The sequence below is a fragment of the Drosophila mojavensis genome, unplaced genomic scaffold (genome assembly GCF_018153725.1).
Source record: "Drosophila mojavensis isolate 15081-1352.22 unplaced genomic scaffold, ASM1815372v1 contig_74, whole genome shotgun sequence".
NCBI lineage: Eukaryota > Metazoa > Arthropoda > Insecta > Diptera > Drosophilidae > Drosophila > Drosophila mojavensis.
In genome coordinates, this window is record NW_025318899.1 from 23,147,113 (window position 1) to 23,161,749 (window position 14,637).

The following is a 14,637-nucleotide window of genomic DNA, read 5'->3' on the forward strand; positions in this document are numbered from 1 at the left end:
GAGCTGTGGACTGTTGGTTTTGGTCATCAAATTGATTTGGTTTTGCGTATGGTTAGCCCCAACACCACCTCGATTCACACTCAAAACGCGAATACACAATATTTAATTGCTCATCGCGAAATTGTGCGGTTTTAATGTTAAATTTAGAAATGAGAATTACACTGCTCAGCGTCAATTTATGGACAGAGCTCGCAATGTTAGAAGGTTCACTAAGAATCTGATAGAAATATAAAGCTCTGTCAAAATATCTTTTTATTCTTATCGATTTTTATATTTGATCGATTTTTGAAATTTATGAATTTAAAGTTAAGTCTGCAAGATTTGTATTATTTATTTAAATAAAATTTGTCCCATTTCAGTTAAAATTTATTTATTTACTTTTACCATTTTATTGCTTTGTTTTATAATATTTTGTGCTTAACTTTATTTGGCCTAAAACTCAATCGTTTTGAGACTCTTTTGTGTGTATTTATATTGAAATAAGCTGCAAAATATTTTCACCAATCTATAATAACTTATAAAAACTTGCCGATCTGATTATTTTTTGAGAAAAATGACTTGGACTTTTTTACAAATTTTTTTTTTTTTTTTTGTTATATTAAACAATGAATTATTTTTATTTTTAGCATACGAATATTAAATTAAATATTATTAACATACAATATTATAAGATACAAACATTTTTTGTTACATAATATTTAGTTGCAGTTTTTCTCAGCAGATTTCTAGACGACGCAATCATGTTGTGCAGTGTTAGCTTTTTGGCATAAATAACCCATTCACAAATAAATTACTGTGTGCATGTGTGTGTGAGTTTGGGTATGTGTGTATTGGCATTGGTCGCTGTTGCCACAAAATATGATATCGAATATAACGCAAAATTAAGCCAATTGCATTTGATGCATTTACCGAAAACAAATTTCATTGTTGATTTATTGTTCGCTTGTTTGTTTTGTTTTGTTTTGTTTCATTGGGTTTTCATTTCAGTTTTCATTTAGGATTTTTTCGTTAGGGCTTAGAGCTCTTGTCTGGTGTTTTCATTTTGACCAATGAATAAGTTTGCGTCATTCAATTATAGCTATTGTTATTATTGTTGTTGTTATTGTTGTTATTGGCTCGGCCAGCGAACGCTCTTATCAGAATGTGGGCTGCATTCTGGTTTGTGATTAGTGCGTTGTTTCTCACTGCTGGCTTCGCTTAATGATTATTACAATTGTGACAACAAAGAATTCACTTTAGCTGTCATTAAGTCATCAATTTAAATAAATAGAAATAAAAATTAATAAATGTCGCGCTAATGCGCGAGTGTTGCTCGCAATTGGCAAATGTGTCACGAACAATGAGAAGCGATATTGATAAGCACGTGGTGGGGTTCAAATTCTGGGGTCAACTAGGAAGTAAGTGCAACCTCCGGGCAATTTCTATTGTCTCTAATGGCATTCAGCTGCAACAAGTCCAAAGATCATTAGACACGTTCTATGATAACGCAAATTAGCTTCAGCAAAAAAGAAAAAAAAAAAGTTTTGGCAAGCCGAACATTGTATACTCTCGTCTGAGATTTGGAATCTTCCTTCCACTTTTACTTCATATAAATCATATATTAAACCAAAATTAGCTAGAAAGAGTAGTAAATTGAATGATGAAATGATTTCATTGATTTTTAAAGTCAAACAGAAAAATATTTATTCAATTTACCAACTTGTAAAATCAGACTGATGAGTTATGAGATTTTTTACATCTATATATATATATATATATATAGGTATTTGTATTTCATGGAATCGCAGATGTCTTCCAATACCCTCTAGGATGAGGCAGTTGGAAGCGTAACCATCCAAAAATAGGTGTGCATCATGCCTGCTTATAGATTTAGTCTCATGCTTGTCTGCCCGAATGGTGAGGAAATGCAGTCTTATCATATGTGAATTAACATCAAAACAGAGACAATTTCATATTTGGCTGCTTGTGCTTATCAAACAACATTCTCAATTTACATAACGCGACTTTATGCCCCTGGACGTAAATAGGTCCACGTCACATATTCCAGCTGAGGGTTCTGCGAACGGAGTTATAAATAGAAATCATCTCTCATGGATCACATGCAGCACTCACATTACGCATAGGCAGTGGGACCTATCTATACTTGGTCAATCGTTGCCTCTGAAAAGCTTCCCCAGCATCCAGTTGGTATGGGGCATAACTGTCAATATATTCGTCTCGATACACTTAAGTCTCGTAGGTGTCACAAATCAGCCGGAGCACTTGCGAAGAGCCACACAAACTCTGGCTGGGAGTTCTGCGAATAGATGCGAGATATAAATATACTTATACTTGATGAGCCATTGAGGCACTTGCATCACGCATGGGCAGCTTAGCAAGAAGCCCAATTATGCCACGCCCCAAGCTCTCCAGGCGCCGTGTCTCACGTGTCCAGCTCTTCAGTTCAGTCGAGCAATAGTTTATCAGCTCGTTACGCAAGCGTGATATTAACATTGTTAATCAATTTGGAATTTAGCTCTATCAATGTTTGTTGGCCTGACGTGCCTGGTCAAAACCGTATTAACTTAACAAGTATAGAGAGCTGTGAAAAGTGTAAGTGCAGTGTGCGGGTGTAACTGGAATCTAAATGAACACTCTCTAATTTTGTAGGTATAAACGGAACTTAATTGTTCGGCATGCTTAGTTATGGTGAAAAACAAATGTAATAAGCATAGTTTGAATGTCACAGCGAATGTCATTGATTTCAGCTTAGGCCAAGGCTGACTCAATCAGCGAGCCATCAATTGGCCAAATTTGCCTTCTGCCCGGCCAGTCTGTGCGTCTTAATGACTTCATTTGCATTAACACTAGCAAATAATTAATTTGAAACTGTTTGTGCACAGTCTGATGCTTGATGACATGATGGCACTGCACTGTCCATAGTCCAGTGAGCACTGGCACTGGCCACTGGGCATATGTGTCCCCATCTAACCAGACACGTCCATCCAGCAGGCTGCTCGGGCATTTTATCAACTGTCCGACTATTTGTGCTGCGAGAAAAAAGAGAAGAGTTGAGCGTACAACAAATGTTACTCAAGTAAAATGTTTGTTTTTGCATTCAGTCTAAGTGCAGAGCACAGTCACAGTCGCTGCCACAGTCACAATTACGGACACGAGTCTGACTCCGACTACATTCACAGTCATGGGCATTGGGCGCAACTGTACCCAGCTGATAGCGTAGGCCCATCGATAAAAACAATCGCTGTGGACCAATGGGGGCATTGGACTGCGGCTGGGACTGGCACTGGCGCTGGGATTGGAACTGGGACTGGGCTGGGACTGGGACATGGGACTGTGCGCTCAGCGCTTGGCGTTGGGCTTGCTGCTGTTGCTGTAGATGTTGTTGTTGCTGTTGCAGTTGCTGTTGCTGTGGCGCAAGCCGCTGTCGTTGCAATGATAACATTTGGCAAGCGCAAATGGAAACGCGTATTAAAAATGCCCAAAGAGGCAAATCGCAGCAGCAACGCCGACGTCGACGCCATCGCCGGGTGCATTGCCCCCTGTCCGTTGACTGACCAACAGCAACATCAACAGCAGCAGCAATTGCTGCTGTCTCTTCATTCTCGGCCATTCATTTGGCCCGGCAAACATTTGCATTGGCCATTCTCGGTCAATATAGACAGATTTCCATGCAAATTTAATACGCAAACATTCGGGCGGCCCTAGTCAAATTGAAAATCTCATCTGTGCAAAGTGGCTGGCGGTCGGGTTTGGGAGATTGGCTCGCTCACCTGCTGCCACTTGCGCATTTTGAGCAGCTGCCTAACGGTAAGGCAATCAATTATTGGTCCGCAAGCGCGTTTCGTGCAACTCACACTGGATCGACAATCGCATCCTCGTCCGCATCCCCATCTGCGCATCGCTCTATCGGCTCGTTGCGCGCCGGCGGATGTGCTAAGCGCGCTGCCAATTTAAAATACAAACAATATGGTCCAGGGAGACGCGTCAATAAAACTGGACATCGACAACAGCATCGACATCAGCATCGGCATCAGCATCATCCGCTTTCGTCAAAAGGCTTCGAACAGCTCTCGGTGTGGGCGGGAAAGACATGGCGAGTGCCTGCCCGAAATCAAAATGAGGCATACTTACTAATTGCAACGGCCCTTGGGCTAATGCAACATTAAACAGAACCAAGGCCGGCGACCCTCATAGTTTTGTTAGCTATGCAAAGAGATTAAATGAGCTTGTGTTATCTACGAAATGAGTTCGCTTTATCTTGGATATGGCATGCATTAAGTAATTAATGATTAATTCATTATTAATGTAATATAAAACTGTTCTCTTTTTATCGGTAAACGTTAAATATATAATATATATATATGTATATGTATTTATTTTAAATTATATTTATTTGCAGATAAATAAATATATATATTTATTAAATAATATTTAAACACATTTAAAGGTAAGTACACAAATGAAAATGGTCGGAAATATATTCGAAGGGAGCTTTGAAACTAAACAAGGGAAACATTTCGGTTGCGAGTGAGAAAACAATGCTTGAAAATCAACGCTTCGAACTTCATTAAGATAACAGAATAGTTATCAATAATATAATCATTCCCTTCAGGTTCTACATGCACTCGAGAACAGCCTCGAGGGGCTGAAGAAAGCAATTAACACGTGAGTGGGCCACAATGCCAGCAAATCTTAAGCTTTGACTATTTTCACATATGCTGTACTTTGAAATAAATTAAGAATGTTTTCGGCCCAAATATATTTCAGTTATCTTTTTGTATTGTTTACACTTTGAGTGCTGATTATATAGGTAAATCTTAATTAATTATAAAAAAAGAACGAAATATCAATTTACTCTTTTGAATACCATTTCAGTTTTAATTTATTATATTTTTTCGCAATCTTCCGCTGCAATCTCATTCAGCGATTGGCATTTTAATTGCAAGTTTATGATGTGGAAAAGTGCAAAAATGATATGAAAGTTTTAAATAAAAATATTTAATTTTTTCTTTTTAAATATTATAAATCACATTTTCATATTTAATTTATTTTTATTTATTTTTTTATACCCTAAAATAAATCAGCGTGATTTTTTAAAATTAATAATACAATTTAGTTTTTTGTTTAATGTAGCTGCGGTAAATTGATCGTTTAACAAGTTACAGAAATAATCAATTTTTAATATATTCTTTTAATATAATATGCATTAAGCCATTCACAAAATCATTATTTATATATATATATATATATATATATATATATATATATATATACTAAAACACCATTTGGTATCATTGGAAAAAAACAGTTATATATAATACGCATACAACATATGTACATATTTTTGTTTATTTCTCTGCAGGCAACTGTTTTAACCATTCCTGGGAATAGCCATAACTTTATAAAAAAGAAGGAAAAGAAAAAAACATTAAAATCAATTAAAGCCATTCTTAACTCTTTTGCCTGCTGCTGTATCGCTCTCTCGTCTCTCTGTCGCTGTCGCTATCGCTGTCTCTGTCTTACTTACATTCTCCATCTATCCTTCTATGGCGCGACTGTTAATTTCGCTGACTACTGAAGCGCTATGCATTTAAATATGTTTCGTGTGAACGGCAAAACGGTTACAGGAGAGGACAGCCCCTACTTGACACCAGACGCTGGCTGATGCAGCCGCGACCCGGCCGGGGACCAACCGCACTCGAGGACAACGACAACTTCCGGACATCCTCTGTTTCTCGTCTTTGGCCGCGTACTCCGCAAATTAAATGCAATGACAAATGCACTCCGTCAAATTGAAAAGGGATTTCTCTTATTAATTATGACGCCGCCGCAGCCAGGACACCAGGAAAAGGGTTGATGACGATGACAACATGTCGTATGCGGGACGGAGAAAGAGAGAGAGAGAGAGAGAGAGAGAGAGAGGTCCTACGACTGGCACTGGGAATACCGCCAGCCAACTGTCGATTTTTTTAACGACAGGCATCTGTGTGTTAATTTAATGTGTCTGAATGTGTAAGTGCATGTGAGTGCATGTGTGTGTGTGTGCGTAATGCACATTTAAATAATAACGCTGCGGTTGGCCACAGCATGGCTGCCTTTTGTTTTATTTTTTGCGGCCCTTTATGCATTTTTAAATTTATTTTTCCTAACACAATAAATGACGTCAGTTGAAAGCGCCTGCGCAAATTGCTTGTCCAGGCTTAATCCTTTATTGCCAGCCTCTCAATTTTCAATTATTCGAAAGCGAATTTCCAGCTGAGCACCGAGTGCTCCACATTCACACACACACACACACACATACATATGTGAGTTAAATAAATGATTTTAATTCGAATTGACATTCATAGCCAGCGGCCGAGCAACGCCTATAAATTATTTTTCAAATATTTTGCATTTCATTCATTACTCAACACTAAAGCTGCCAGAGCAGGAGGAGCAAAGTCTGTGTGTGTGTGTGTGTGTGGGGCACCTGGGCAGTGTTGCCCACAAGTTGATGTAGTTGTTGAAAAATGCATTTGAATGCCACTCGAAGATTGCTCCATTTAATAGATTACTCGCCCCTCCGTCAGCATATCGTGTCATACGGAATTAAGCGCTGAAATATATATTCGAATTTTGTACTACTTGTAAACTTCGGCCTCATATCTCGCCTCTTGCTGAGAGACGAAAGACGGTTCGTTGTTGTTGTTGTTTTTCTTTATCTTCTGGCCTCTGTGACAGCATAATTAAGCCAGCTCTCGTTGTTGTTGTTGTTGCTGCTGGTGTAGCTGTCGCTTGGTACATTTTCTTTTCGAAGCGTTGAAAATGCTCTTAACAAATCTCTTCAACAAATTATGCAGATAAGTAAATGCTGTCGATGATGTGTGTGCTGCCCAAGCAGTATTCGGAAAAGAAAATAAATGAATTGGAATTGAAGTAGTTTAAATGTAATTCCAATTGAAATTGAATTGTGTTATAAGGAGAATGTAAATATATACATATATATTTAAAAAAAAATTTTTTAATGTTTCACAGTAGAGTACATATATATTCATGCCAAAGATTATATATTTTTTCGAAATATGTTCAGTTCTTCCGCATTCATCAGTTGAAATTAGTAGTGCAATTAAGTTATCAATATATGCATATATACATATATCATATGTATGTATATTAAAAAAAAAATAATAATAATAATTAAGCAAAGCAAATGGGCACATAAATTTTGTATAATAATTGGAAAAATGTGCGAACATTATATATGTATATACATCTATGTAGAGCAAATTGAAATGACGAAATGATATCATAAAATTAATAGCTTAAATCAAAGAATAAAATATTTTCAGCAATTTAAGCTTTGTGCTCTAGAGAGCTCAAATAAAAAGTGTGCAAAATGAATGCTGATAAATAATAATAAAATGTTATTTTTATATTCAGTCATGGCTATGAAGTACAGCGTCCGTTTTGCCCCACGTCTGTTCGTATGAGAACTTAGAGACTTTATATTTGGAACATTATTTTCCTGATGCGATTATGTTGGAAAAGTTACTGGAAATCGGAATATAATATAATATGCTACACTCACTATATATCACTCTGAACTCCATGCAGTTTTGGCTATGAGCATACAGCATAATTACCGCCTATGGGATAGTTAAAGTCTTTCAACGTTTTATTGCACTGTTAACGAGCATTACGCAGCCTGCTACACTCGACTGCAAGGCTTAGGCGTTTTTCCAAACATTGTAGCTGAATGAGTGACCCTTTAAGCCTTTAAAATTGTTGGTTACTGTATAACTGCTATATTAGCTCGGGCTGTTGGCATGCCAGAAGGGTCGACTCTACGAACTGACTGCACAAAATTTGCCTAATCCCCGCTGTCACTACTTTTATTGTTGTTGTTGTTGTTGTTGCCACTGCCGTTGCTGTTGCTGCTGCTGCTGCTGCTGATATTCTGCGGTAGTCAACACGCCGACAGCTTTTCTGTTGTGTTGTTGCTGGTGTTATTTTTGTTTTTTTTTTGTTTTTATGTGGTTGTTGGCCCGATGTCGTGATCAGCCATCCAGTTGCGAATATATTCGCAGTCATTCACTCAGGCAACTCGGCGACCAGCGGCCAACGAACAACACAATGTTTGGGTGTCAAATTGATAATCGCGTGAGTTGTTATCACAACAACGTCCACATACACACAGCAACGCACACACTCACACACTCAATGCAAAATACATAAGCTGTCCGTCGCCACATTTTAATGCAACTTACAAAGACGAGGCAGCGCTGCGAGGGGTTGCAAAGCTGCCAAGTTGCCAAGTTGCGTGTGTGTGTTGGCTTTTGTTGTAACCCAAATATCGTATTATTGTAAAATATTAAGAAATTGTTCGTATAGTTGGCTATCGCTGCCCGCAAATCGCTGGACATGGCCAAAGCCCATTGAAGCGCGCTTGAGCCCAAAACGAAAACAACAAAAACGAGCCCCGCTTGCCCGCCTGCCCGCCTGCCTTTCGGTCTGGCAAATGGAACTGCTAACTGGTTACTGAGCGCTAGTTACTGTGGTCAGTTTTTTGCATTTCGGGCTTGAAAGGGGTTGCTGCTGCTGTTTAAGGGCGCTTTGCATTAAGCGCATTTGTTTGCTCACATGTCCGGATGAAAGGTGCAGATAAAACGCAATTACATGCGATTATCACGAAATATGTAGCGAAATTTATGAAATGTATAATTTACAGTTACAGAGCTGCTGCTGCTGCTGCAGTTGCATGTACATGTCTGTCAGACAGTTAGCCAGTCTGTCCGTCTCTCCGGCTGCTCGTCTGCCCGTCTTTCTCTCGCCTACCGATGCACTTTTCAAACACTGACGACTTTTTTGTTGCCATTTGGCTTAGGGTGTGTGCCAAACCATAAAAATGTTGTTAAACACACGGACAGCCGGCGCGCAGATATGGCCAGAAAAGTGGGGAGAAAAGTGGCAGTGCGTGTGTCGCAGTTGCTGTGGCTGTTGCTGTTGCTTTTGCTGTTGTTTGTGCATAAAAAGTAAACAAAATTGATTTGAAAATTGCGCGAACTGCGAGCAGAGCCAGCAGAAGGTGGACTGACGGGGCAGACATACACAACAATGGATCGGTAATGCTCGCATTATGTTGACGACGACGTCAACAGCAACAACAGCCACACTTGAAGGCAAACATAAACACAAACACGAGCACAAACAAACAAGCAAACAACTAAAACAACTTAAACATGCAGGCGCACTAAAACTATGAAACATGCGCGAAAATGAATAGTTGCAAATAGTTCTTCGTATTCGCCAGCAATTGGTAAGGTCCAGCTCTAGCTCACATTCCCGTTCCCGGTTCCCGTTCCCGTTCCCATTCCCTTTCCCATTCCCTTCTGCCGCTCCCACTCCCGCTCCAGTTCCCTCTGCCGCTCCCATTTCAATGACCATTTTTGCGTATCCATGTCCATGTCCATGTCCATGTCCGTGTCGTTCTGTTTTTATGACGCTCGACATGTTTATTTGGGCCTCAATGTGTTTTGGGTGTAGCTGAAACCGTAAAGTAATGTGCAAATAACGGTGCCCGTGCCCTCAGCGCGCTATCTATCATCTATCACTTCCAGCTAGCGGTACCTGGGCACATAAGCAAATGCAAACCGCTTGTTACCTGTAAGTGCGTCCAATTCACACAGATAATTAGATGCTTACGTAGATAATAACTCACTTAAATTATTAATCATATTGCAGAAGGAGATGTTTAAGGCAACTGTTGTATATCAATGTCAATAGATGAAGATATAGTGGAAATGATTAGAGATAAAAAATAATATTATAAAAATACTCTTCTCTTTAATATTTAGAAGTCATTTAACTTTCAAAGTTCTTTAGAATAATGGATTAAGGTAATGCTGTACATCTTAAAGGTAACCTGATTAATATTTATAAAAAAAAGATTAAGTTGATAGAATGGATGAGTAACAAATCTTTTAAAATCATCTTGTCTTTTCCTTTTATTTTGTAAACAATTTTTAAAAAATTGTTATATTATATACTTGATTATTTAGCACATTATTAAGCACAGGTATTCCAACATTGACATAATGTTAGTTAATTTGAGTAATTATGTTACAAATGAGTGTGTAGTGAAAACTGATGTGGTTTAGTGTTTTGAGTAAATGTGAATAATGTTAGGAAAGTGTGCGATAATTTCGGAGAAGCAGAGTGCGGTTTGCTTTGCTCTCTTTAGTCTGAATCGGCGAATGTGGGAAGGTCAAATGTTAATTTCAGTGCTATTGGGATGGGATGATATGCGCATTTGTTGCTTTTTTTGGTGGATGTGTTTCGTATAAATTGAAATTCAACTGTAGCTGAGCTACGCCTATTCTCTCAGATGACATCAAATGTTTTATTAGCTCTTAACGCTCCAAAGCACTAGTTGGACTATTGATACCAATTAATCAACAAATCAACTATATGTATATGTCAAATATGCATATAGGCCTTATAAAACATAGTGCATATTATTTTTAAAAATGTATTATATACAAGACTTATATAAAATAATATAATCATAAATGAGTTATAATTATAAAATATATGTCGGATATGAGGTTTTATAACATAAGTTATTCATAAATGTCAGGATTTTAAGGAATTCACTTAAAGAATGCCATAAAAAATAAATAAATAAATAAATAAAAATAAAAATGTACACATTATTTTATTAAATAAATAAAATTGAGCTATTATTCAATAAGTGGTATAAATGGTATACCAGACTTATATATATATAATATATCTTAAAAGTAGCAAACATATCTTATATATACCTGCCATGTGTAATATAAGGTAGATGACATCATTTTAATGAATTTACTTTTTGAATTATTTAATTTGTAAATATTTTTTATTTAAACACCAATTAGTTTCTATTTATTTTATTTATTATTATTACTTTTTTTTTTTAAGTTGAACATTTCCAAAAAAAACTCATAATATGCATTTTACAGTTATTGTAGATCTGTGGCAGTAGCCATTAGGTCACTTGACATGAATTCTCTGTGGACGACTTCTCGGTTGAATCGGTTCATTAATCTGTGTCGCCTGACCGCAATTAAATACAATTTTCAACTGTGCTGCCGTTCTATTTTAAGAGCCGTGCTCATGGTATTTATATACTGACTGCTATGATAACATTGTCAGGGCATTGGCAGGGCAGGCGCGCTGATGTTGCGCCTCGATGTGCAGCCGCTAATCAGCTTAGGGAAAGGCCTGAACGAGAGTGTGCCCAGCTGGCCAGAGAAAGGCAGCTAAATGGATTTAGCCATATTAATTAGCAAGAAAATGCGAAAAATGCGACAAATGCCAAACAATGTGAGTTGGCATGTGGCCGGCCAAGCGAGTAGATATGCAGCCGTTGATCCCCTGCAGCCAAGTGAGACAATCATTAGGTGAGCTATCAATAACGGAGAGCTGGTTGGAATTCATGACTGCGTTCTATAATTTTTGGCAGCCACATTCGGCGAATGTATTTTTGTGAATATATGTATATATACATATATATTTTTTATGCATTTTCCACTCTGGCAGCCTTGTCTCATATAAATCAAGTTTTTGTCATGCAAATTCTTAAATAAAATACGGCAGAGAATTTGAAAACATTTATGAACGCCACAGCATTGACCTCCAGCCCATAAATCACTTTGATTACCATTTAAGCTAAGCCAAACGAAGTGAGCAATTTTTAGTTAGTCATTGCTTATCAGCAGCAGCAGCAGCAGCAGCAGCAGCTGCACATGATTTGATTTCAATATATCCACATATATACTGAATATTTATATACATATCTACTATACACATTTATACTATGTTAGATACATATATATTTCGTGCCAGGCATTATAAGTGTCATAAATATATGCGAACGGAAAGTAACAGCTGCAAGCAATTTTCTTTGACTTTTCCTATTTTCTAATAAAAATAAGCGCTTTCATTTGAGAAATGCTCGAATTCTAAAGTTCTTGACCACACGACATGTCCTATAAAAATATCGTTAAGAAGAAATAATAAAAAATATAAGTAAATGCAGAGCTGTTTTTTTTTTTTTTCGACATAGTTCTACCCAAATAATAATCCATGTTAACAAATTATTATGAAATTGATTACATAGAAAACTCACATTTTGCTGCTTGAGGAAGGCTGAGCGATTTGAACTTGACTTTCATGATTTCGACGTCTTATTTGTCGCTTGCTTGTAAAAGTGGCCTATTAAATATACATTATAAAGCCATAGATGTCAAGCACAAATGCCCATGTGTGCGTGTGTGTGTGTGTGCGGGGGCTGCCACATAAGTTTGCCAAAGTTGAGTACACGGCAAGCACAAAGATGCCAAGAAGAATGCCTTGAACACGCCACCAAAGACAAGCGAATCCAAATGACTAATTTCTGTATGATTGATGTCTACAAGTTTTTTCTTGTCGTCTTTTTTTCTCTTAAATACATGTGTATATATTTGTTGTTGTTGATTAAGCGTGGTTGCTGTACAGTAAAATGAAAAAGATAAGATATTTTCAAGCAAACCGAAGATTTAATACACTTGCAAACATCTATATACACAGTATATAGTGTAACAATATAGTGAAACTATTTTAGATGCCATAAAAAGCACATGCAATATAAATTGATGTATGATGTACGTATGTATTATGTGTGAACATCGATGCCAAGCAGAGTTGACTAATATAAGCTTTATCACTGCCCGCATTGCTTGCATAGCAACAGATTGAGAGCGACTCATTTAGAACTGTTTTCAAAGACTAGGTACTCAATATAATCAATTGAACTACATATATTTGAGGCATATATTGGATTATCCACAAACTAGGCAGAGTTCCAGAATGAACTTTGCTCTCGTCCATAGCTTATTCTCTTTATGAACCTAAAGACTTGGGCACCTATGGCTCGCATGCTTCATATCAAAACGCACATTCTTCCGGTTGAGGGTATACATATATATATTAATATATAATACATACTTGATGATTGGTCGAGTCGGCAAGAATGTTGTCACCAATTTGGGGATTTCTAATGCGCTAAGTTATAGGCTATGTGCTATTATGTGAATTGGCTTATAATATATGAATACATATCTTCTGGCTGTGTGCATGTGTATGTGTGTCACACGGACAGGCACACACACACACACACTATCATAAATCATAAATGTATGAATCTTAACCAGTTGTCAGTCAGCTGGCACAGCCATAACTTATAATCAGTTTGTTTTCCAAGCTGATTTTTATTTAAGCAAAAAAAATGCCAACAACAACAGCAGCAGCAACAAGTCTCTTGTCAGCCCGCTGCATATGTGTGAATAATTTTTATTTTATTTTTTATACACACACATACACTTATTTCTAACATATTTTTCCGCAGTTTTTATAGACGTTTAAATGAATAATGTTTTCGTTTGTTTCGCTGTCATTTTTATAATATATATATATATAATTTTTTTCTCCTTTGTATTTTCTGTTTTTATTATATATATATATATTAATTTATATGTATACATGGATATGTACTCTATTCATATATATGTATTTTTTATTTTTGTCTCTACTTTTGCTTTATTTCTTGTTTGCTTCGTTGTTTCGTTGAAGTGTTCATTTTGTTGTCATGTTGTTTCTATGCGCCTCACTGAGGTGATTTAGTGCGCTCTGCTGCCAAATCTTTCGCCTGCTCTGCCAATTACTTTTCCCAAAGGTGGCAAACCTACAAACGACTATACAAATGCGAGAACACACGCAACTTAAAAAGTAAAGAGAAAAAAATGAAATAGAAGAGAATTATTTATTATGATCGTGGGGATTACGAAAGCACAGTACTTCCGCGATTCTTAAGCAGCGCTCTTTTAATTCTGCTATATGTATCTACTGCATATGTGGAAAAGGCGTGATGAACTTTTCGCATGTATTATTACATAAGATTTTCGGTAAATATATACTCTCGGGCTGCCTTCGGGCAACTTTCATGTGAAATAGTTCATATTAGAATCTGCTATCTCAATCTACTCTAAGAGAAACATATTCAATTATTCGCTGAATAATCTCATCTCAATTTTCTATATGTATTGGAGACTCTATTATATAATTCTTTGCATTCTCCACATAATATTTCTCTTTAGATAGGCAATAGCCTTTAAATGAATTGATCTGTTCTGTTCTGTTCTGTTCTGTTCTGTTCTGTTCAGTGCCGTACTTTATCGCTTTCCTTAACTGGTAATTCTAGATCTTCTTCTGTGCGGTCAGTCGACATACACATATCTATAATCTCTTTAAATTTATTGCTGAGATTTTTTCACATTTAAAATACATACAATAGCCGCTTCCTTCCACATGCACTGTTCCCATGCCAGCACCAGCAGATCACCAAATTAGCCAACTCATTTTGTTTAGCACAACGCCAGCCATAAATAAAATTAATTAACAAACACACACAAGACAACAAAACGGGGAAAAAAGAGGAGAATAAACAACAGCAATGGCAACAACCAAATCAGAAACAACGTCTGATGGTTGCAGTTTTTGAAATTTATTTTATTTAAATATCAATTTTTTAAATGTCTTCATAGTAAAACGCTATCTGATCGGACAATTAATTAGCCG

At 37.0% G+C, this 14,637-nt stretch overlaps 2 long non-coding RNA genes across 5 annotated transcripts; both read right to left on the reverse strand.

Annotated features, from left to right (window-relative positions):
- Positions 1-1,600: 1,600 nt before the first annotated feature.
- Positions 1,601-2,296, reverse strand: LOC26528093. Of its 2 annotated transcripts, XR_006357628.1 has the most exons (3): positions 2,113-2,296; positions 1,696-2,056; positions 1,601-1,615 (listed from the first exon to the last, which is right to left on the reverse strand). It is a non-coding gene; the product is annotated as an uncharacterized LOC26528093 (long non-coding RNA). The 2 variants fall into 2 exon arrangements; XR_004364296.2 differs by lacking the exon at positions 1,601-1,615 and having other exon boundaries at positions 1,654-2,056.
- Positions 2,297-2,361: 65 nt separating this feature from the next.
- Positions 2,362-10,454, reverse strand: LOC122757558. 3 transcript variants are annotated; one of them, XR_006357631.1, is made up of 4 exons: positions 7,568-10,454; positions 5,528-6,868; positions 3,771-4,203; positions 2,362-3,029 (listed from the first exon to the last, which is right to left on the reverse strand). It is a non-coding gene; the product is annotated as an uncharacterized LOC122757558 (long non-coding RNA). The 3 variants fall into 3 exon arrangements; XR_006357630.1 differs by having other exon boundaries at positions 2,362-4,203; positions 7,568-9,917; XR_006357629.1 differs by lacking the exons at positions 2,362-3,029; positions 3,771-4,203 and adding an exon at positions 5,263-5,397 and having other exon boundaries at positions 7,568-9,856.
- Positions 10,455-14,637: the final 4,183 nt, after the last annotated feature.